The 20460-nt window shown below is 45.8% G+C and overlaps 1 protein-coding gene and 1 long non-coding RNA gene across 2 annotated transcripts in view; one reads left to right on the top strand and one right to left on the bottom strand.

The window, feature by feature from the left end:
- RAB19 (RAB19, member RAS oncogene family) overlaps window positions 1-20460 on the bottom strand; it is a 327487-nt gene that overhangs the window by 179074 nt on the left and 127953 nt on the right. The gene's annotated exons all lie outside the window — the stretch shown is intronic.
- LOC134162519 (uncharacterized) lies at window positions 2960-16913 on the top strand. Its single transcript, XR_009964353.1, has 2 exons — window positions 2960-6880; window positions 15793-16913. It is a non-coding gene; the product is annotated as an uncharacterized LOC134162519 (long non-coding RNA).

The raw sequence follows: 20460 nt of genomic DNA, 5'->3' as shown, positions 1-20460 counted from the left end.
CAATCAGTGCCCTTAGAAGATATCAGAAAGGCAGCAATGAGTCCTTGAGCTCCTCTGGTTAATGCACTTCTGCGTCCCACCTCTTTTGCAGAAACCTAGAGGTTGCTCTTTTGCAAGGTAGTGATCTAATTTTGTCAACCACAGGCGAGCTTTCACCCAAAATCGCCTTCACCCATGTCATGGTTTAAGCCCAGCTGGTAACTCGGAACTATGCAGCTGCTCACTCACTCCCCCCTTTTTGCTCCCCTTGCTCCTGAAGGGACTGGGAGGAGAATCGAAGGAATGTAACTCCCACGGGTTGAGATGAGAACAGTCCAGTAACTAAGGTATAACACAAAACCACTGCTGCTACCACCAGTAATAATAATGATAAGGGAAATAACAACGGAAGAGAATACAACTACTCACCACTCAACGACTGATACCCAGCCCGACCTGAGCAGTGGTCTCACCCTTCTGAGTAACTCCCCCCAGTTTATATAGTGGGCATGACGTGCTGTGGTGTGGAATACGTCTTTGGTTAGTTTGGGTCAGGTGTCCTGTCTCTGCTTCCTCCTGGCTTCCCCTCCTCCCTGGCAGAGCATGAGACTCAGAAAGTCCTTGACTGGGGTAAGCATTACTGAGCAATAACTAAAAACATCGGTGTTATCAGCGCTATTCCCAAACTAAAGTTGAAAACAGCACTGCACCAGCTACTAAGAAGGAGAAAAAATGACTGCTACTGCTGAACCCAGGACAACTCACAATCACCTTCCCCTTGCTGCCTTCCAGCTTGCAGGCTCATGAGGATGGGGAGGGACTGAATAATGATCATTTCCAACTGTCACCCTGTGTTGCATGGATTTGCTCCATCAGCTTGTTGGTAGGTTGCATGCCCAGCCGTTGGGCAGGACAAGGGCTGGGAGATGTTTGGGAATGGTTCTAGTATTAGAGAAAATAATGTTCTGTGGAATTATGACCTTGTACAAACCATCTTCCCTCATTCTTCTCTGCCATGGTAGAAGAAACCATGTACTGTGTGTGAGAGAGCTGTTTCCAGCAAGGTGGGCTTTGGGGTATGAGCAGCTGTAACAGTGCACTGTGGTGTGGGATTGCTGAGGTGTAACTACGATGGGCTTTGTAGGTGTTGGAGTACCAGATCTGAAGTAGAAGTGCTTCTTGAGGAGCCCACACTCTCTCAGGCTCCCAATTTTCCACTGTGTCATTCCCGAAAACAGCACTCGCACCTCGAGAAGAACTTTGAATGGTGAAAGATTTAGGATTATATTGGTCAGTGAGGCATCAAGATCAGAAACCACTAGTAAGAATGAAAAGCAACTTAATCTGCGAATACTTCTTCATGGCAGTTTTGTTCAGTGTTACAAACTTGCTAAAATTTCTTCCAGACCTGAACCTTGTGCTACCTGTGGAGTACCTGGGTGCCTCTGAAGTACTGAGCAGAAAACATTCCTCAGCACCCTTTTAGATGAAAAATGCTTGCAAACCATCAGCTACATGTGCAGTTGTTGGCAGGCACTAAGTGTGGATCTGGTCTGTGGTCTTTTCATTAATTTTTTCCCTTAAAAAAGGAAAAGTGTTTTAAGATCTCCCTGCCCTGTTGAGAAAAGGCTAAACGTCTTCTGACTCAAATGCATGGCACTGGCAGTTTCAGAGTCACTGAGATGCTGGTGGAAAAGGTTTGACCTGAGGAACACTGGGAGTAGCCAAACAGATTCCTGTGGAATTTGCTGCTTTCCCTGCCAGCCTAGTGCTGAATGGGCAGGTGTTGGGATAGGCTTATCCTGGAGCAGCAGCTTCATGATCTCCTGGAGAGGCTGCTGCAGGCATCAGCAGTTTCTCCAGTGATTTCTTTACCAGTCACTTTGCAGAAAACAGCAACAATTCAGAAGGATCAATTGCGTTTTGTACCCATATAAATAATGTATTTCTTCTACATACTTAGATGTACTGTATTTGTCTCTGCCTGCCAAGATGTTAGCTTGAGTGATCTTTTCATCATAGTGTATTTCTAATTGATTTTTCTACGGTGCTGTCAGGGCTTCAGTGTCCCTAGCTTTTACACCGTTGGGTTGCATACTCAAGCACTTGCTCTAGGCTTTCTATTAAATAACATCTCAGCAAGTTTTCAGGCCTTCATTTAATTTACTGGTGAAAAATTGACTTTTCAGCATTTTTAAGAATCCTTTTAAACAGTTTTGACAGAATTTATGACAGAGTGATTAAACTTCAGAAACCTAACGCTTGACTGAATGTGCTTGTTAATTTCCAAAACATTTAAACTCCTAAAAATCAACCTAAGCCCATAACCTGGCATGACCACTGTATAGGTGACAGGTGAAGAAAACACAGATATTGGTTTTGGCATGACATGCTCAATGGTTGCATTATTTAACAAGGCTATTTCTGGATTGAAGGAATAATGATCCTGGATCACTCTGTAGCTCTGGTAATGATGGGGGACTGAGGGTTTGGGGGAGGGCAGTAGTCCTCAGTTCATGGCTGCAAGAGACAGATTTTTTAAGAATCAGACTTTTATGGTTCAGGGAAAAACTTTTTCTGTTTTTACCCATTATTTTGCAGTCTTTCTTTTGATGAGCCCTATTGTCTGGTGTGTTGAGTTCTAGGCATTATTTCCCTGAGCAACTCAAACTGTCTTTCCAAGGTTACTTTTACATCTAGCTTACAGGTAGGAGCAATACAAAAGCTGACCTGATTCTTACCAAGCTGTTCTTAATAAGCTTAGATTTTCCATCCAGATCCTTTACTGCAATATCAGAGGAACAATTAAGCAGTGCACCAGTGCTCAACCTGTAAATACTTGGGAAGTGTCTACACACGATATCCCACCACTGGAGGAAACTGTGTCTTTACCTCTTCCCAAAGAGAAACTTTATTTCACTGTATGTTCTTGGAATCTTTTTTTTTTTTTTTGGGGGGGGGGGGGGGGGGGCGCGGCTGTATCTTCAGCTTTGATCTCCTTTATTATATTTTTTTCTTTTCAAATGACTTTCCCTTTATTAAGTCCAAAGGATATGTTAGAAGTTGTGTTGGTCTCTGCTTTCTGTAACACTTTGTGCATGCTTTCACTCTTGCTTATTGCAGAGTCTTTCTGACTGCATTTTGTGGATAGCTTCTTGCATCTTCCAGATTGTTTTCCTTTTGTAAGTTCCTTTAGGTTTATGATTTTTTTACCTGTACTCTGTAGCATCCATCCCAAGCTGTAATCTAATCTTCTGTGCTAAAGGGCAGCTGACCTTCATTTTGCCTCTCAGCTCAAGCAGGTTCTAAGAGTGCTTTCTAAATCCTTTTTCCCCTTCAGTCCTCACACAATCTAATGTCCTATTAGCAATTATACAATCTCTCCCTTCATGTAACTTTTTTGACTGAAAGTTCTCACATCTATCATAATGTTGTCAAAAAATGCCTCCTGTTTCTTCTTTCACTGCACAGCTCAAATTCCTTACTAAGATAATGCACTCTACATTTCTTTAGTGTGGTCTGAAATGTGATTAGTTTCACTGCATGAAACTGTAGGCTAAAACCCAAACCTAAGCTTTGTGACAGCACTATCAAAACTGGGTTTTTCCCACCAGGTCTTCCTCCAGTAATTGCTATTTCTGTGTAATCTGAGTTAGTCTGATTAGCTCCATGATGTGTCCCACTCACCAGCTTCTCTCTTCCTTCCCAGATCAAGTTTTGAATTTGTTTTCTATTTTTTCCCCCCACTCAGCTTCTAGTTTTACTTGTTTCTGTTAACATGCCATATGTAGGCAGTTTCCTGATCTGAAACATAATAATAAGACTCAGAAATAGTACAAAAACTTCACTGCATACCATCTGGGAAGGCCATCATTGCTGTGGGCAGCATGAGGAACATGGAGTTGGTCGCCAGGTGATCTACTCCCACATCTGCTGAGATTTTGTTGGGGAACCCGGGGAAACTTAGAAGTATTGACTTCTGCAGCTGAAACACTGATAACCACCAGTTAACGCTGTTGCTAACCAACCAGGGTTAGGCATCTGCTCAGTGCATATACCAGGGACTGGCACACTCAGAAGGCAGAAAATGGCATGCCTGGGTTTAAGCAGAGGCAAAAAAGGAAACCAGAAACCTTTTAGGACTTGTTGTCTTCCCAGAGGATTTGGAAACCAGACAGTATTCTGGCTGTGAAATGATGACAACAGTCCAGGAATTCCTGTTGAGTTTGGGTTTCCCTCTCAAGACTTCTGTTAAGCCACCTGCTAGAAGCTGATAGGTTTTTTTTCTTTTTTCCTTCCTTCTTCTTTCTTCTTCTTTTTCTCCGCATCCCTTCCCTCTTTGTTCTTTTCTTTTTTCTTTCTCTTTTTTTTTTTCTCCCTTTCATCTTTTTTTGAGACAATTCTGCACTTCTGATGGTTCCTGCTGCTTACTCATTTGGTGTCATGGAAACACTGGTACAGCCTCGATGATTCCCTGTAGTGGGTTGAGTATGGGAAGCAGGTAAAATTCACTGCACCCAGCTCCTAGTCCCAGCCACTAGTGAAGAAGTCCTGCTTGAAATGCTTGGGAGTCCTGCAGTGCTGGCCAGTCCTTGAAGTGTCAGTGATACTCTGAGGGGAGCTTCTGATGCCACCTCTACTGTCACAACCATAATTTCTGTAGCGTTCAACCTACTCTGCAGCCTCAGTGATGTCTGCCGAGGTGGAGGAGCTGTTCCAGGCAGATCAGCGAGGCGGACCACAGAAATGAGAGATAGATCTTAGAGGCAGAACACTTACTTGTTTATAATATAATTAATACATGTGATGTGCTGTGCTGCTGACTCTTTAGTGTAGCTTCTGTCCTGAATTTGTCTCACATAGCCCCATGACCAGCAGAAGTGGCTGTCTTCACCAGAGGGAATGTACATATTTAAAACCACTTGCTAGAAAACTACTTGTGTAAATTGGGGAAGTAAGATGGTGTTTGTGTCTGACAGAGCATGAAATGTGGGAAACATATAAAATTTTCCATTCTTTTGCTTAACCTTGTGATTTAATTTCTGAAGATACTGGAGATTCCTACAACTGAAAGATTAGACAAAGTCATGGTATTCAACACCTGCAAAGAAATGGAAAAGTATTGGGACGATAGTTTGAGATGTAGGTCATGGTGCATGTGGCAAGGGAGAAGCTGTGAAAGAGGAAGCACTAAGTAGAAGGCTTGGATTTCCTGAGGCTGTGTAGGAGGAGATCTGTGTGAGAGACATTCTGTGTTTCTCTGTATCGCCAGGGTGGCTGCTTAACTGTGAGGCTGTTTGCCAAGAAGGATGCTGCTTGGGTGACTGATTATTGTGATCAAAAAGGATGAAGTGCTATTCAAAGAAAAAAACAAAGAATACCTAAATCATGTGTAGGTACTATTTTAAGTGCCCACATCCATTTCTGAGGAATGGAATTTGATAGCTTGAATCTGTTTGTGTGAAGGGATCAAAAGAGGAGCCTTCCATGTGCACAAGAGGACACATGTCTGCACTGTTCATGCTGCCAGTTCAAGAGGGAGCAGCACTAGACAAAATGACCTCATTCTGTGGAAATAACATAGAGAAGGCGGCATTGCATGCCTGTGTTGGCAATTTTTCATATGCCCTTCTATGTAAGAGTGGCTGATCAGAGACATGCCAAAGCCTGCTAGCCTGGCTCCTGTTTCCAGCAGTGGCAAGCGCTGGATCTCTGGAGAAGAAGAGGAGGGCAGCAGATCATGATACATCCCTCACAGACACGGATGTGCAGCTCAGGGACTTTCTAATCCAAGACAACATACTTGTATGTAATGGTCCTCGATGGATTTCTCTTCTCCAGTGGGTTTGTTTGGTCTCTTTTGAACTGCTGCAAAATTCTAGTGCTTGCATCAAGTGGCATCAGTGGGATCTGCAGTAGTGCTAGGCAGCTCTTGTTCCACTTCTGCCTGCCTTCACGTTTCCTTTCAAGACATGGTCCAGAGAAACCTGAGCATGCAGATGACAAGATGACTCAGTTGTCCAGCCACACACATTGTGCTATTTGCTGTCTCTCCCTTCCTTCATCATCAGCACCATAAAGAACAGCTCCACTCTGTGGGCCTCTTGAGGTGAAGGGTGGCAGGACTCGAGGTGTCCTCTCACATGTGACCTACCCAGACTGGCAATGGGAAGGCACTGCAAGAGCTGCACTGGGAGGTGGTGGAGGACATAGAGGATGGAAAAGGTGAAAATAGAGATTACTGATTTCCACTGCTACCAGGCACTGATTTGTTTTTCCTTCCACCTCCACATCTTTCCTCTCATGTGTCGCATGCTGGTGCTCACCCAAGGTCAGGATGGAAAGCTGCTGTTACTGGCTGGCTGATGCTAACCAGTGGCAGGCATACAGAGAAGTAGTAAGCACCTCTCCCTGTCTGTGTGCTGGCTGCCGCTTAGGGGCTGCCATCTCTTTTGCCCTTTGCAAGCAGTGCCTTTCATGCATGTCTTGTGTTTTGCCTCAGTGCCTTCCCATAGTGCACATGCATTTTGATGGATTTGGCACCTTTTTCATAATTTTACTTCTGTCACTCAGGACCCCATGAGGTCGAGGTCTGAACCCTGTTTATTTTCATAGGCAAAGCAGAGCCTTTCAAAAATTGCTGTAAGAGAAACAGTTTTTATACTGTGTGTTTATCTGTGAGGAAAGTGCTCTTTCCTTTTGGAAATCCTAAAATCTCACTGCAGAAGAGAGTGCCAGAAAGCTATCCCACATGCTGGCAAGGAACAATAGCAAAACAAGGCCCATGGTGATGTTTTCCAACCCTGCACCGAAGGGCTGAGGAGAAGGTGGCAAGCACCACAGAGATGAATGAGACACCAGGGATACATCACCCCACCAGACATCATCTGTGCATGCTGTGGTGAGGAGGGAGCAGAGTCCAGCACACAGCTTCTGGTGGGAGGTGAGTAAGGCTGGGGTGCACTGGGAAACTCCAAGTTGTAGGTGATTATCCCTGGTTAGCAAATAAAATGCTGTTCTGCATGCCCTTTAGGCCAAAACTATTTTTCTGATGCACAATTCACCTCCTTCTCCTAGTCTCCAAACCACTATGCTACTACTGTAACTTCTACACGGCTGGACAAGGCATTTCAGGCTGACCAGAAAGGTAATTTCTGGTTTCAAGCAGGTTCTCAGCAGTATGAGATCAACTTCAAAGGTGAAAAATTTGTTGGCTTGATGTCTGTGGGAGAAGGCTTGTACAGAGGGGCATTAGAGGGGTGAGAAGCGCTTTGTGGATTGTAAGCAGTCAGTGCTACAGCAGCACGAAGGCGAGGATTGGAAAAAGGGGGTCCTCCACTGAGCAGGCACAAGGACACACTGGTGCAAGGAAGGACACAGCAACAGCCTAAGCAGAGGGAGCGGGAAGGAGTGGGACTTGAGGGTGGGTTTGGGAGCCCCTAAGCATGACTGCACCATGAAATGGGGTGCAGTACCCATACTACACTGGGTGTCTGGATCTTTTAGTCAGAGTAACTCCGAGAAAAGAAATGCACTTTAAACAGCACAAACCAGGTGCCAATCTGTTCTTCAGCTGTCAGATGGGTCTTCAACCATGTGCTCAGCATCACTGTGATTGACGCTGACAATGGAAATGGCACAGAATAAAGAGGTGAAACAAATCGAGAGTACCCCAAGAAGAAGGGTACCTAAAACTGTTGTGCTTGGCTGCCTGTGCCAGATGGAGAAAGTGTTCGAGCACTCCCCCTTTTCTCACCTCCGTTTGTGTGACGTCCCCCCCATGACACAGCCAGTGCTTCTCATCCTGCCTGCCTCCGCGTTTCCTTTCCGGCCGTGCCCCTAGCACCCTGCGGGCTCATCTGCAGGCGAACCCGCTCGTGGCCCCGGCGGGCAGCGCGGGGTGCCGCAGCCTTCTGCTGCCGGGTCCCTAGGTGGCGGTGCCCGCCCAGCTCCGGGGACCTGCCGGCGGACCGGGAAGAGCCGGCACTACAGGCTGCTGTCGGGGAGAGCGGTGTGGGAGCGTGCGGGGCTGGGGAGCACGGGGAGAGGGTGGTGGGAGAGCTGGTCGTGGTGTGGTATCGCAGGAGGCCAGCGCTAACTATCAGCAGCCCATGGGATCTGCTGGGCGCTGTTCTCTATGGGCACCACGACCAGGTCAGTCCCTCCTCCCTTCAGGTTAATCGCAGCTGCTGTTTATTACGTACAGAATGGCACAGATTTTGACCCGTAGCCGAAAGAGTTGAAGGAGGGTGTAAGACCGGGAGTGCTGCAGAGCACACTGGAGGGCTGCAGACTGACTGCAAATGCTTTCTGGACTGCTAGAAAATGCTCTGTCGTTTTTATTGCCCCTGGTCATCTTTCTGCACTATCTGTCCATCACTGATGCCTGCTCCATGGGCAAGATGGAAAGCTGCTCACGTTGGCTGGATGGATGTAACCATTGGGCTGAATATGGGAAGCAGGTGAGCATCTCTCTCTCATGCCTGGTACCCTATGCCAGTCACTCACTTCCTGCTGTGTCCTTCCTCCGAAGTGTAGGAAAGGCTGAAGAATGCCAGGACAAAGAGGTATTTCCAGCTTCAGAACCCATCCCCATCACTGGATGACAGGTGCCCTAAGGAAATTACAGCCTCAAGGCAGGCATGTAGTCATACTTTCCCAAATGCTCTCCCAGCCTCCAGCAATTTTTGGCTTGGTGATCACCTGCACAGGAATCAATATCTATAACCCTGGATGCTTTCTCCTTTCAGTAATTTCAGCACCTTTTAAACTTGTATAAACTTTTAGCAACATCTTGTAGCAACTATTCCCACAGCTGAAGTGAGTGTTGCTTGAAGGAGGCTCTACTTTTCCTTGCTTTGAACTTAGCATCTGCTAGCCTTAGTGAATGGAAGTGATGAAGATATTCTCGCAGTGCTTGCTTTATCAGCTTGCACATTTCTGTCACTTTTTGTTATTTTCCTCAATGCTCCCAGGGAATCCAGCTCTGAAAACAAGCTGCCTTTACAGGTGGCTGGGACGTTTGTTGAAAACTCATTTTAATTTGAGGGTTCTGTGTATGTGAAAGGGTTCACTTCCTGCGTATTTCTGCTGGAAAACAAATCCCTGAAAAACACCTGCATTTCCCATCAAAGGCCCTGAGAGCCATCCCCATCTATAAACTCACTTGGAAAAAATCCTGGAGCCTGGAATCACAGCTCCTCCTTCCAGGGAGTCTCTATTTCCCCCTGCCCATGGCAGCCATAGTAGGGTAAAGTGCTGTGGGGAGTGAGGTGCATGGCACCAGGGGAGGGTGGTGATGTGCCCAGGCAGGCAGAGTGCACTGCAGCCATCAGCGGTCCTTGGTGGGCAATGCAATAAGAAGAGATGCACGAGAAAGAGCCCCTCCAATCTGCTGTGGTGCAGGAACTGGCAAGGACAGCAGAGAGAAGCCGCCGTAGCTCAGAGATAAGTCTATGATCTGACTGGTTTAAATCACTGGCTTTTTCCCATGACTTGTATAGGTACTAAATCCAAGTCTGCTGAGAGTGCGCGAAACCGCTGTGGCCCAACGCCCATTGCTAACAAAGATCCCTCTCCTTTGTAGCATCCAGAGCAAGTTGCTGCCCCTGTAACTTCTGCAGATGTAGAGCTGTGGTTTCAAACTCACCAGTGCACTTTTGAATTTCACAGAATCACAGAATGGTTCGGGTTGGAAGCTCATCTGGTTCCAACCCCTCTGACACAGGCAGAGACACCTTCCGCTAGACCAGGTTGCTCCAAGTCCTGTCCAACCTGGCCTTGAGCACTTCTAGGGGTGGCGCAGCCATAACTCCTCCAGGCAGCCTGTTCTAGTGTCTTGCCACTCTCACAGTAAATTTTGAGTTGTTTAACAGAAATGAGAGATAGATTTGAAATGTAAAAGCTCTGTATGCGTGCGTCTTGACAGACCTACAGGGGAACTAACAATTGCGCAGCTTCTTTCCTGAAATGTCATAGAAAATATTTTTCTGCTTAGATGTGAGAGCAATGAAGGAGCGCTTCATGGAATACAAGCAGCCCCTCTTAGCACAGTGAGAAGAGGAAGGGAGTGAAACATAAAACGGAGAAAGTGGAAACAGTTTTTGCAGGCTAATTGAAACTGAGGATGGTTCTGACCTGTACAGAGAGACATTTTAAAGTAGTGTCTTTGTGCCCTTGATTTTACACCATGCTGGGCTAAGGTTTTAATATGGGAACTTTTCTTATGTATTTACAATTGGGAAATCAAAGGCTGAGATAAGGATGCAAGTACGTTGAAGAGAATGATGGTAGTGACTAATTCATTGTGGGTATGTCCCTCTTGTGCACACACAGCATGGGTGGTTGTTGTATGCACTGTAGTTTGACTTTCCATATGAGTCCAGTTTATCAGGGTGCACAGTGAGCGTGACATGCTGGTGATTCTGCTGTTGCTTGGGTGTGAATGTCCCATGTATCCTGGGCTTTTCCAAGCAGAAAATACACCCCACAAACTGCTGTGGTCATTGCTTTGGGGGAAAGGAACAAGGAAGAAGAAAGGTCAGGCAGACCTGACCTTAAACTAATTGTGAACTGCATTTGAGTTTCTATGGTATACATACATTCTGGGCAGAGCTTAAAAAGAAACAGTACAGTGATGGTTGCTCATGATACATCATATCTGAAGGAGGCTGTAAGCTGTGGAAGGCAGCCTTGGTTAAAATATCAAGAAGTGTGTACGTCTTATGCCTGGAGGAGGTGGTGCACACTGCCATATGGTATCTTCCAAACTAGTATGAGGGAGCAAGAGGTTGGTAGGATGCCCCCTTTCTCCTTTTGGGTGCTGAAAAAAGAGCATGGCCTTCTTCAACAGCTGGAAAAAGAGAGAAGTTTATTCAAGGTCTCTGCAGAGCAAGAGAGCTGTAAGCAGGCCAGTGAGTTACCGCTGGAACAGTGGCCAAGCACCATCTCATAGCTCCTTCTGTGTTGTATCCTCTCGTAGCTCTGCTTGATTGCTGTGCTTTTGTGAGTGAGTGTGTGGGGTTTTTATCCTTACATCTTCCCCAGCGATGAAGCAGAGTCTGAGTCACCCAACACAATCTGGGCATGTCACTCTGTGCAGGCTGGTGAACCTGGCATTCACCACGGAGGCTGCCAGGCTCTCGGGGCATCTGCACACAGCAGGTTCTGGGCTTCCCCAGCCTCTGGGGTATTGTTGTTTGCTGAGCTATTGTCTGGTGCAGGCAGCACAAGCTGCCAGGTTCTGGGGAGTGGCAGGAGTTACCCTGAGCACCTCCAGCAAGCAGCAAAATAGTGAGAGCACCTGAGATGGGGAACTCAATACAAAGCAACATATCACATCTGTGCAAACCAGGTAAGATGCAGCATGAGTAAGGCAGAACCTACATCCCCAGAGAGGCCTTTTTGATAGAAATCATGCTCCTTTAAATGGAGCAAAAAGTTTGCTGGGTATCAAAGTGCTGTCAATACTTGGAGCAAGGCACAGTCAAAAAGATGTCCCCAACGCTTTCACAGGCAGCACTTCACTATGAGTGTTCTCCCTGTGCTACCATCCTGAGGTCAGAGAGCCTTTTCTTTTGACACCACAAGAGGAACTTGTGCCGGCTGGAAAACAGGTCAGCAGCCCCCTAAGTCTCAGTGGCTTTGGAGAGAGAATCTATGTGAGAGGGAAAAACACGTAGAATTGGGTGATGGTGATAATCAGCTCCTCAGTCAGCCAATACAACACGAAACATCTCACAGATTCCTTCTTACTGACAGCAAAATGCCTGCAGCAGAAATGGCAGGGAGCAGAGGAGGGTGCGGGAGCAGCACAGGGAGGCTATAATCCCGCTGTGTTGTGCAATGACATCTGCTCTCCTAGGCAGCATTCCCAGGTGGCAAAAACCTCCTTTCTAATTCATGGTGCATTTGCCTTCTCTTTCAAAAAATGGCCCTGAGAAATCTGAATCCTCAGACTGTGACAAAAATCTGCAGAAGTCCTAGTGCTGCAACAAGCAGCAGTAGGGAACAGGACAAGAAAAGGTATAAAGTATGACACTTACTATTTTCCTGCCTGTGGAAAGTCATGTCTGTTTATTGAGACCTCTCCTGCTTCAGGATGACTCATTTATCTGCTGATGTAGACCCCGTGTAGGTAGGCCAGGCAATGTGTTTGACAGTGTTGGCAAGCTCACTGGGGCAGTTTCCTACTTTCTGCTGCTGAGAGGTTACATGGCTGGGGGTGGTCAAATAAATCTGATGGAGATAGAAAAGCTCTTCCGTAATGGCATCTCTAGGGTGGTGGTTTATATTCTTCTATCAAGGTTGTTCCTGGTGACAGTGTGAAACCGCAGGTCTGACTCAGGTATGCTTAGCCACGTAGCCTGGGGAAAACGTGCTTTTGGTTTGCCATGCAACCTGCTAGCGAGAGGCAGGAAGCTCAGGGAATAAGGCTGAGATCCTGATTTGTGGATGCTCTAGTCTGGAGCAGAAGAAAAGTGAGACTGGAAGAGTGGAGACATCAATTAGGGGAAATTTGTGCAGTGTTGTTGGAACATGTGTGGGTCGAGTCCTGTAGCAGTCAGGGGAAGTAAGACAAAAGGGAATAAAGTGAATGCTGTCCTTGGAGCAAAAGGCACATGTTGATAATCTGATGTGGTTTTGATGAGTTTTTCCTTCTCTGACTCTTCTCCCAATGGGTTGAATTGCATAGTGCTGCCATGCAATTCAGGAAAAGGATAGCTTCAGTAATTTCTTAGGGTCTCAAGAAGATTGTGTGAACTGTTTGTTCCACTGCATTTTTGGTTGGTAGCTTACTGCCAGAAGAGACCAATATAGCCTGATGGTGGTAAGGAGAAGTGATGCAGCTCAAAGTGTTGTTTGTAATTTCTTTGGGTAGGACTGGGTCACTATATTATCAGGTGTGTTTATAAGCATGTAGGCAGGCAAGGGAGGAAAACGTAACACTGCTGAAAGCAATGTGTGATGCATCTAGCTGCAGAGCATCACTAAAACATACATGGACGTTCACTATTTGTAGCATATGTTAGTAAGAGGGAAGAGTTTATACAGAATATAAAGACAGAAGGTTTTCTGAGGCAGTCTCTGAAACATGACCAGGAGACTATCTTGTGGAAATCCCTCGAGTTTTGTTGATCTTAGTGAAACCTGTTTTAAACAGGCAATCTATGCTGTTCCCATATATCATGTTTCCTTCAGCCTGGGACCATTCAGCACTGCCTGGAATAGGATAAGATGTATATATCTATTCACGTCTGCTCACTACTTTGGGAAAAGTTATAGTCTGCATCAAACAAATCTGAAATACATGCCTGAGTCCAGGCACTGGTTTCATTAGTTTTCAGCTTGCAAAAACTTTCAGCTTGTCACTCCAAAATGTACAGCTACAACAGGGACAAGGATGTCTGTGCAGGAGAGCTTTGCAGGGGACACAGGTCTGTCCATTCACACCATGGCATTGTGCACAGGAATGTTGGTTTATCCATCGTGCTTTTAGTTTGACCTAGACAACGGCTGATGATCTGAAGGTTGAGTCTCAGTGCTTCCTATTCACAGGACAGTTTCTCCTTTAAAACTCAGTCATGCTCTAGAATTTCAAACCAAAGCATGTGCATCTGAGGGACCATCAGAACATTTAGCATTGCTATAATGAGATTTAGGTCTTGTGTGGTTTTGAAACATCAGGGAGTGTGATTATAAATACAGTTGCTTTGATGACTCACTATAGTAATATCAGTGCTTGCCTGTAGAGATGAGTTAGTGCACAAGAAAGTTTAAGTGTGCACTTTCTACTGAACAATGATTTCACCTTCTGTTTTTAAGCTGGACAACTATTCTGAAGCCCAAGTATCTTTGCACAGCTTTGCTTTAGCTTGCTTAGATGAAATCTGGGCAGAAGAAATGTGCTCTACAGAGAGCAAGAACTCCTTTGCATTACATACAAGCTTGTTTAGAGCACACTGGTACAAGAGTGACAGTGAGGAAAGGACCATGTGTAAGTGAGAGAGGGCTTTGAAAAATCCCAGACCACGACTGCACCCTCAGTGGATGATGGCAGGGTCCTTTGGGAGAGACTGGGAAGGTGCAACCGAGAGCGCTATAACAACACACTGCTCTGGGTTGCGTTAACTTTTTTCTAGTGAGTAGAAGTGAGCCGCGATGACAGCAAATAGGGGGAGATAAAGAACCGATTTCAGCAGACAATGAAGGATTACAGCATCCACAGGCTCTGGAGGATTCGGAGCATGACGCTTTGGCAGCATTTCCCGTTGTTTGTATCTGCTTTATTTCATTTCCCTGGTGCCAGTGGAGCCAGTCAGATAATGGCTGGGCCCCATCCCATCCTCCCAGCCTGTGGGTGATTCCCCCTCGGCACAAGGCAAACCGTCTCCCACCCCAAGCAGCCCTGTATCCCAGCCCTCGTGGGCTCAGGCACATTCCCTGGGAGCAGACCTCTCCGATTCTCTGACTTATGGTGGAAAAATTACCAGATCCAAAAATGGGAGTGGGGAATGACAAAAAGGTTGGGGCCCTGTGGAATTAGGCCTAGGGTTTCTAGGAAATTTATGTTTTGATTAGGAAAACCCAGCAACTTAAAAGATCTTTATTTTAAAGAAGGCTTTTTATAAACCTGGGGTTTAGATTTGGGGTGCGCACAAATCTTCTTGTAAGCCTGGCTTTACATAAGCCATTTTTAAAGCTATCAGACTCTGAACTTTTTTAAGGGGGGAAAAAAGCCAAGAAACCCAAGCATTATAAGTTCAAGTTGTACATACCCTCCCTGATGGTAGAACAACGTGATTTGGGGAAATGTTTTCTTTACTGTTTGGCATCTTACAGCTGCAATGTTCTCATTCAAAATGGTGAAGGCCAGAGTTTTATTTTTCATGAAATCTGAGAGGATGATTAACCACAGCCAGAGGAGTGGGTGGACTGTTTCCCCAGGATATGGGAGACCTACATTTAATCCTATACTTGAACTACTTGAAGCTAAGGCTCCCTGTTTTGGGTGCCTGACCCTCTCGTTTCAAAAACGGAGCATGGGATAGGGTCACTTGGGCCCAAATGTAGTAACCAGAGATGCTAGTCTGGGTCTGGAGTTTTCCAAGGGAAAAACAGCACCAAAAATTAATGTGCTTAAAGGAAGAGGAAAAAAAAAAGTTCCTGTTGGCATAAGCATTTTCCACAAATTCAGTAGAAAGATTTAGTCAGAATTCTGGTGGAGTGGGCTCTTTGTTTTGTAGGTGTAATGTGTAGTTTAACACATTTCCTTGTGTCAAACTTGAACAGAACATGAGAACTTAGTAGACAGGTTTCAGTTAAAGGCTGGTGAGGGGATAGCTGTAGCTGGTTAAAATTGATTTTTACCCCTCTGATAGAGAGAGGAACTGAAAGTATTTGAATATGTATAAACAGGTGACTACTTCAGCTCTTCTCTGGGAACAGATAGACTGATTGTAGAACATGTGCTCTGCTTACTGGCCAGTGCTTTATTACAAAAATTGAGACCAAAACTAAAGTGTTGATTCTGTTGCGAACTAGAGTTCAGGGCTGTAGGAGTGTGAAAGTGCCCTGTTTGGCATGTGATCTATTGTCTTTATCCTTGTATGAGGTGTGAGTAGCAGTTATTCGCTATATATCAGAAACTCAGTTGTCCTGCATTGGTTCTCTTGTCCCTGCAGGAGCTGAAATAGGTCCTGTTATACTAGCAAAGTTTCTTTTAAAAGTATCTGAAGTGCAATGGGATTTTTTTGCACACAGTAATTCCTCTTGGCTCCAGCTCAGAGTTCTTTGCTTCTGCTGTTTTTGCAGGGAAGAAGGTCTAAGGCATTTTCCTTAGGATGGAGGCCAGGGAAGGAAGAAGCATGCCTGAGGAAGACCACCTGACATACATTGGTTGTCTTGGCCTTCTTGGTACTGATATGAACAGAAAATAAGAAAACACTTTTTTGAAGACCAGATAAGGAAGTGTAGCCACCCCTTCAGCCATGCCATCAACTGCAACCATCTAGCTCTAACCTAGTTCAGTGTCAGGCCATAGTCTGCTGAGATCAGATCTAACACCACAAAAGGAAGAGGTTTCTTTTTCCCCAGCCGCATACACACTTTCTCCATTAAGGGATTTTGCAAAGGCACTGGTGAACAGAGAGTAGCTGTGAGCACTGACATACCTGCCTTCTCAAGGCATGCAGGAAACCACCACCCGTTCTTCAGGTGGAAAAATCTGTCCTGGCAAATAAGAGAGGGGAAGGCTTGAAACAAGGGAAAAGAGTCTTAGCTCAGCTCTTTTGCCTCTTCTGACTTCAAACACCACAGCCTCAGGTTCATTCAGGCACACAGATTTAATGGGGAGACCAAGGCATGTTCCACTGTGTGCAGTGTGTCTGTTTCATCACATGCTCAGATACAGGTCATATGGCTACACCATATTTTTTGTTCCATTTTCCATATTATTTTGGATCCGGCTGGGACTTGGATGAAGACAACCAATCCGTAAAGATAAGAAGTGCTTGTGCATGGGTGTATATGCATATGCTAAACCTCTGATATGTTTTTCTGTAGGCAGAAGAGCACGTGGAAAAGAGAAGCCTGGGGCAGGAGGTGGATGAATGACTTCCATTCCGCAGAATGAATCCATCTCGTGTGCCTGCTATCTGTGAGCACAGTTTTGACTGGAGAATTTATGGAACTCATGGGACAGTGTTTGGAAAGGTACAAGTGAATGAGCTGGACCTGCATCAAAATGCTTTAGGTGTTTCCAGAGTGCAGGGAAGAGCGCAGCACAAGCTGTGCTTCCTACTGCGTGAGCCTGATCCGACCTCCTCAGACCTTTTGTAACTCGTAAAGCAACAAAATGCAGTGGTGAAAGCTGCCAGATCAGTCCCATCTGTTGATGCATTAAAATAAACTTGTGTGAAAACACCTGGCAAGAATGTGTTCGTAGCTACCTGGGGTAGGAAAGAGAAGAAGGTGCTTGTTGAGGGGCTGGCTGCCAAAGCGCAGATAACAGATATTTGTTACTTCAGTTTATGCGTTTTCTTCCACATGTTTTTTTCTGGTCCTTAGGAAGCTACTTTGCCAGGGATGTCAGTTATCCTCATCAACACAGTCCATCCAGCACAGATCACCACAGTGTGTCTGTAGATCAAGTTCATGTTGGAGACTGCTCAGGCAAACCAAGTCTACCTTCCATCTTCAACCATGCCTGGGATTTCAAACAGGCTTTTGTACAGCTGTGTAAATAACTGGAAAAAAAAAATAAATCCTTCCACCTGTGTCATCTTTGAGAAGCACCGCTTTTAGCCTGCCTGTATCTTAGAGGATAAGTGTTCAGCCCAGTAAAGGTCATGCCAGAGGCAACAATATCTTGTCTGTTGCATGTAAGAACCTCGTATCTGACATTCAGTTATGTTATGCAGCTCTGTTTCAGTTATAGGAGTGGAACTGAGAGTGTGGTAACTTATGGAATGGCTGGGTCCTCTGTGAGGGTTGTTTTCCTCCTAAACAGACTGGTGGTGGTTAAATCGAAATAAATCATATAACCATGACAATGTGATGATGATTTGGATGCAAGTTCAATGTAGATTTAGATGTGCATTATGATTAATTTATAAAACTAATTGCTTCCATATAAACTATGATACATAAGTAGATGTTGTTTAGGACGTACTTGGGGAAATTAATAAAGAAATGAGGAAAATGGAAGACAAAAGCGTGTTTGAGGGGTGACTATTTGGAGTTGTTTTTCCACAGAGTAAAGATCATCAGTGTCTTGTAAGTGTAAGAAAAGTAGACAATGGGCTCTGAGCTGTTTTTGTCCTGTGGTTTGGCTGCTTTGAATTTTGTGGCAAGAAGAGGCTTTTAGATCATATCCTAAAGGACTGTTACATCATGTTCCCTAATTTTTCTGCTGGTTCCATTTGGTTATCTTGCAATAAGAGTCAGAAGGACTCCAATTCAGAGAGAAAAAAAAATATTCCTGGATAACAAAGAAGCAAGTGACTCATTAGGCTTCCTCAGTCTGCCTTGACCATGGATCATGTGCTGAAGCCGAAATAGACAGCACAGAGGACAGTTAGTGAAGGGACCCGTATTCACATAACCCCTCCGAGAGAATGGGTGGATGCCACAGGCTGTACTGCAGTCCAGTCATACCACAAATCAAAACAACAGTAATTTCCTGCTCTTCTAGAAAGAGCTAAGTTGTTATTTTGAGCTGTCTGTGCCCTCCTGGACTGCAGGCTGGGCTGGGCTCTCGCATCAAGGGGGTTACACAACCTCCTTCCCAAAACTTGAAGGACAAGCGTGAAACGTTCCTTGGTTTCCCACCAGGACACTGCAGTGGATTTCTACTGGGTGTTGCAACATAGGTGTGCAGCAGCCTGTTGTGTGCCTGGCTTTCCCTGCTGAGGGCAGCTCCAGCTCATTTGGATGTTAAACTGGAGATGGGGGAGAGCAGAGTGGTTGTGCTGTCGCAGGCAGCTGTTGCTCAGTTTTTGGTCTGGGTGAAGGAAGAACAAGCTCCCCTGTACTTGCCTGAGGATGGGTTTTGTCCATGGACCAGCTGGAAGCAGCATCCTTGAGCTCCACGCTGGTGCCAGCCCTTACACTCAGCCATGCCCTGTGAGCAGCCCGGGTCCCTGCAAGTCTAGGAGCATTTCAGCAGGCCCGTAAAGGGGTCAAGGATGCAGGGTACCATGGCTGCTTTGAGTCACATCCTCTTCACTGAGGATGTTTTTTCCTGCCCTCGTCCAGAGATGAGTTTGGTGTCATAACGTTGGAACACTTGAGTGCTGGTGGCCTTACCCTGGCTGGCCGCTGTGGAACACCTTGAGAAGGAGTCCTGTAGCTTCTGTCAGTGGGAAACCCTGGACATGTAAGAAACTGATGCTGTAAAGCACCCTGGGAGCCCCATAACCAATGCTGGGGATGTGGGTTGTTTTGTTCCCTGATCACATCACTGTCAGCACTTCTCAGCCTTCCACGTCAAGTCTGCCTATCCCATTAGTGACACGCTGTCCTCGCCCTGTACCCACTAGGTGACTTCCTCTCCCAGACCAGAGCTTCCCTGGGTTTAGGTCAAGAGAAGCAGGGGTATTGCAGCTGCTTAAGTTAAATCCCTACCAGCACAGCATGATGCTAACAGCGAGGAATTCCACAGTGACCTCGATAATGGTGCATGGCAGCACCCAGCTGGGGCTGCAGGGCCAGTGCTTGCAGCAGTGAGTGGTGAGACAAAGGAGCTTTGTGAGGGGTGGCTGTGCCGGCAGCCTTTCCCACCCTGAACACTGAAGTTGTTGGTGGCTAGTTTGAATTGCCCTGCTACCTGGCACTTCTCTGGGGGATTGAGAAGTGCCCCAGCAGTGTGTGCTCCCACTGGGATGGATGAGGGACTGTTCTGCCATCGCCACTTTCAGCTCCTGTCTGTAGGAAATCCCCATAGTAAATTAGCCTCCGGACTAAACTGTTGCATTTGGTTTATTTCCACCTTCTTATTCTTCTGTGGGGATTTGGGGGATTTAATCAGAAACCAAAGGTTTTCCTTAAACAAACTAGTGAGCTCATGAGGAGCTTTGTGCATCTAGCGGATGTGGATCTCATTAACTATTGTTAAGCATTCAATTAAAGCAGAAGATAAAGGGTGCATTGGAAAGAGTGATATTTACTAGACAACAGTTGGTGATAGGAATGTTCTTTTAACTCTCTCTCTCCAGTAATCAGCATGCCAAGTCCAAGTATCTTCTTGCTCCCCAAAACCACCTGTCCTGCTACGTGCTGTTGGGGTTTGCTGGGATGGAGGTACTTTTCGTTGCAGGTTTATCAAATCTCATATTCCTGTCCTTAAAGCGCTCCTGTCTGTTTGGATAGTGCACATTTCACCTACGCATAACAATCTGAGGACTCCATTTTACTGAATTTTACTAGTTTCTGGTTCAGAGCTGGAGGTGCACGTGTGTGGCTGTCTGAGATGGACTCTTGCCATTACTGGGTACAAATATTTCCTCTGCGATAATATCCCTAAAGGTTTCAAATGAGCCACATCCTGTGACTGCCCGCACACACACACGGGAGCCTGCTGCTATGCTTTTTGTGGGAGCCACGTTTCGGATTCCCAGTTTGACAAAGACACCCTTCATTGACAGGCTTGTAACAGAGCAAACACTGTTACTTAAATCACATTCAGGCAAACAGCTCATTTCCTTCCTGCTCTGTTGCTAAACCTTGTAACTCAAAATGCAGCCTTCTCGTCTCATGTTTTTTTTTGAAAGTGGGGAAGGAGATGACTGTAGTCTCACAAAATGCTGTTGCTTGGAGCATTTTGCATTTTCAAATTCTTGAAGTCATCTGTGCTAGCTAAGTGCTGGAGAACTGGATGTAGCATCTTGCTGTTCATTGTGCATCTTCCTCACTCTCTGGCAAGTTTTCATGCACCACACCATTAGACCACGCTGCCCCTTCACATGGTCAAGTGCCAAAGGG

Source organism: Pezoporus occidentalis, unplaced genomic scaffold (genome assembly GCF_034315485.1).
Source record: "Pezoporus occidentalis ecotype Australia unplaced genomic scaffold, CSIRO_AGI_Poc_V1 ctg19, whole genome shotgun sequence".
Classification (NCBI taxonomy): Eukaryota; Metazoa; Chordata; class Aves; order Psittaciformes; family Psittacidae; genus Pezoporus; species Pezoporus occidentalis.
The sequence above is the reverse complement of the archived record's forward strand: the minus strand, read 5'-3'. Positions and strand labels throughout refer to the sequence as shown.